General features: G+C 41.7%; 1 long non-coding RNA gene across 1 annotated transcript; it reads right to left on the bottom strand.

Moving 5' to 3' along the window:
• Positions 1 to 887: 887 nt before the first annotated feature.
• On the bottom strand, positions 888 to 2,656 carry LOC134124410 (uncharacterized). The gene is made up of 3 exons (XR_009955858.1): positions 2,364 to 2,656; positions 1,989 to 2,026; positions 888 to 1,687 (listed from the first exon to the last, which is right to left on the bottom strand). It is a non-coding gene; the product is annotated as an uncharacterized LOC134124410 (long non-coding RNA).
• Positions 2,657 to 4,248: the final 1,592 nt, after the last annotated feature.

The following is a 4,248-nucleotide window of genomic DNA, read 5'->3' as shown; positions in this document are numbered from 1 at the left end:
ACGGAGCAGTTTCTGGCCCCAACCTGAAAATAGTTTAACACCCCTGCTCTAAGTGTACAGTTATTTAAAAACCTCAGCAAGGAGAGTTACCTGAATCATTTTGTCCGTTAGATCAGCCGGACACGCGTTTAAAAAAAGGAGGAACACGGACGGGAAATCAGAAGGTCGACCTGGGGCGTCGCGTGAACCGGGCCCCTACATGTGACGACCCTCGATCAGCCAGTTGTCACAGACCTTGTCGTACGGAAAGTCATTCGTTTATTGAAGATCACATTTTCATACAGTCAAGTCACACCCGTGAGTCTCTGTAAAACACGGGAGCTGTGGATTCAGTGTGTGGCTTCAGGCGATAACATGACCATGTTTGAAGTGCTCTGTAAGAAGTGGAGAGCGCGTAACGGTTAGCTGTTGGATCTTAAATGTTATTGTTTGATTCTTTAGCTTGATGCAATATTGAAACGTAGGATCACCTTGGATTAGTCGAGGTACAATGACGACAGCTAACCCCACCTCTTTTGCTCCATCAAGATGTGTAAACTTTTTAACCAAACCCGCTGGATGACGACGTGGCTGTCTTCCTGAAGTGAGCTTTGCTTAATGAATTAATGAATACATTTAGTAAGATCCGCTTCTCCCCCGGGGCATTATATATTGGTGAATTCAAATTGAATCAGTGGAGCCATGTACTTTCAGCTAAAAGTAATATTGCAGTCTTAAGGGAGAGGAGATTCCAGCAATGTTGTCAATGGATTGTCAATTCAGGTTGATAACAAATCCAGGTCTACAGATTCCAAAGCATCAAGCAAACCTATACAACACAGGACTTGTTGTGAATCAATGATCAAAACGTCACCAAAATAACTTTGATCGCCCCCATTCAGTCAAGGCAAGATTATATATATTATTTTATTATAAATGAGCTTATGAGCTTTTTCATATGTGGCATTACAAGCTCTTTACCCAGTTGCTTAATGAACAGCACCATGCATTGTTAGCACTCCTTGCAGAGAAGGGCTGCAATGAGCAAAAAAAAGATCAAGGTACACACTTGACACCGTGAGAGAGAATTAATCACAACAGGTGCTGGGGCAAGTTAGATAAAATAACAAGCAAAATTCAATTGTGGAAGCGCTAGAATAAATCACAACAGGTGCTGGGGCAAGTTAGATGAAATACCAAGCAAAATTCAATTGTGGAAGCGCTAGAATAAATCACAACAGGTGCTGGGGCAAGTTAGAGTTAGTGAGAGCTAAAGGAGAAAATAAACGCAGTAGGTCACATAAGTTCTGTCGGATGTTCAAGTTGCCCAGAAGGATGAGCGGCGAGCTGTCATCTGGAAGTTGTAACTCTTCCATTCGTTGTAGAAGTAAATAACTTCTTCTCTGGAAGGATCATTTTCCGCTGTGGTCCAGTCGACTTGGGTCTTTGCCACGATTGCCCGCGGTTAAGCCCACCCGTGCCGTGTGGTGGAAGAAAAAAAGAAGGCCAAATTATTACATCCATCGACAGTCACACGATATGGAATGCTGTTGTACGAATGCGGGAAGAAGTCTTTTACAATTATGCAGACAGAACAAAATATACATAAAGAAATGCTTTCCCACCTCGCTGGAGTTGAAAGCCACGTGTCCCATGTGCCATTCCCAGTGATGTCCTCAGACTGGTGGCATGACTTTGCACGGGCCATCTGAAAATATTTGAGCACCAACGTGTATTATCAGAATACGATTATGGCTGTCAACAGATTATAGACAATTAACTAGTTAATCACACGTTTTGAAAACATTTATCTTGATTACAATATTTTTTTCTCTTATATTAACTGTTTACAGTTTAGTAATTTGTTGTTTCAACTCCATAATGAGCTTGACGTGTGTATATTATTTCTTTGGAATGAGGGGCATATTAATCATATCATTTAATGTTAGATTCATGCTCATTGTGAAGGCAATAAATATATAACATATTGAAAAGCATTGAAGACGCACAATACATTACGTGTCATTTAGCTGCGCCCGGCTGCACGCTGCGGGGAGATTATAGACAATGAAGTTAAACAACAAAGTAGTTAAGTTAGCTGCTGCGAGCACGGTTCTACTCAAAGTGTGTAAATAAAGTGATTCAATCGGGCCAAGTTATTTAGGGCACACGGAAACGTAAACAAAGTGGCGCTGATAGAGTGAAGAGGGGTCTTTTATCCCCGTGAAGCTACCGTAGTTAGCTTAGCTAAAAGACGTATGCTGGTTGTTATTGTTCAGTGCTAAATAAAAACCCTCTTGAATGTAGAACACAACTCACGTCTGGCCTCATACCATGACAGGCACATTAATGTTGACAATTAACTTCGTTAGCCTTGTGTTCACCTTTCCTGCCGGTCCGTCTCTGACCGTAGTCGGAGTTTGCAGGGGGAGGCGTTGCTGTCTGCTCCAGGGCCAAAGTACTGTCGGCTAAGTAAACTTTGGGGTTAATTCCCTTCGTCCCGGGGTTGGTGAATAAAAGTCCGCTTTACTTTCTTTGAGGATTTATTAATCTAACACTGAGTAACAAAGTTACAGTACAGACAATTCTCCGGCCGCTACATCCACTCCGTCATCACAACAACAACACAACTTCCTCATGCGCTCTCCCCCTCCGTAGCCCGTGCGTGTAGCTCTTAAAGGGGCCGCACCATTTTCTCTAGTAACATCACCATGACGTATGTTGCAGAATACGTCTATTTAAATCCAGATGTAAATATATTGAACTGTCCGTGTTATTTGTCCAGGTTAGATGTGTCGTAACTCGCAACCAGCTGCCCGGTCCGCCAGCTGAGTGCCTCAGTCTGCTGTTTCATTCTGTTCATGTGCCACGGAGCAGCTTCTGTCCTTAAACTGAAACGATTTTCACAAACCTGCTCTTAAGTGTAGTTGTTTAAGTCAAACACATCAGCAAGGAGCGTAAACTGAATCATTTTGTTCGTTAGATCAGACGACACGCGTTTAAAAAGAGGAGGAAAAAAAAATAATTTCGTCGGGAGTCGATCCCACGACCATAGCATCGGGGGGCCAACACCTTACTCACTGAGCTATTCTTTCAGATGGATTTGAGAATTCGAAAACTCACTGAAATAGGATTGGTCACTCTCCGCCAAAAATACAGGAAATATTCACACTAAAAAAATTATAACTGCCTTCCTGTTTGTTTTAGAGAAAATTCCTCAGAGACTTTTTTAAGTCTCCCTTTAATACATTTGGTAAAAAATCAGCGGACTTGTCGGTCAAACAGGATGCGGGCGGGGCTTCGTCAAAATCTTCCAGGGGGCGCAATGGAGGCAATTGTTCACTTTTGATCCAAAACTGCACATCAGGTCTGTAAAGGTCATCACGTAGGATACTCACAGAGGTTTTCAAGAGTTTTGGAGTGTGCCGAGGCTCAGAAGATGTGCTTGAACTTTCATGCGAATATGGCGACGTCACAGCCACAAAGTTGGTCCAAAACTCCCAATTCTCACTGTGAGCCATCGTCACAGTCTTACGTCTTATATTCCCAGATTTGAAGTTGATCAGATTAAAGGGCTAGGAAATGGACATGTAAATGTAGAAACTTTGCATTGACCTAAGCCAATAGGTGGCGCTATACTTTTTCGAAAATCACTGCATGGCATTACTTAAAGGCCTACACAAGCATCATGAATATACATTTCTAGCCAGAAATATCAATGTTCCTTGGAGTTATACCATTTTACATTTTGGAAAAAAATCTTCCAAAATTGTCCAAACTGCACGCAAGCTCACGCCCAGGTAGTTTTATGAAAACTCTTGATTTTAATAACTTTTGACCCCAAGGGTGTCAGGAACCAGTTGCCAGATTTTGAAATGGATCGGATTTAAACTCTCGGAGGAGTTCGTTCATTTGTAAATGCAAAAATTGAAGGAAATGGCCAAAAATACACAGAATCACCACAGCGCCCCCTAATGTTCAAATATTCTGGGAAAATTTGGGGATGTTCTAGGACTCATTGTGAACATGTCCTCAAAATTTGGTGAAAATGACGGTTAGAAAAAAAAAAAGTTATAGGCCTTTGAATTTTCAGGACACAAACCTATAAACTTCATTGGTCCATAACTTTATTGAAAAATGAGATATCAACATTCTTTCAATAACTTTTGATCGCATCGAGCCAACGATCATTTTGCCGAAGATTTCGTAAGAATCGGACCAAGCGTCTGGGAGGAGTTCGCAAAAACGTGTTTTTCACAAAATTCAAAA

Source organism: Pungitius pungitius, chromosome 1 (genome assembly GCF_949316345.1).
Source record: "Pungitius pungitius chromosome 1, fPunPun2.1, whole genome shotgun sequence".
NCBI lineage: Eukaryota > Metazoa > Chordata > Actinopteri > Perciformes > Gasterosteidae > Pungitius > Pungitius pungitius.
This window is presented reverse-complemented; position numbering and strand designations above follow the sequence as displayed.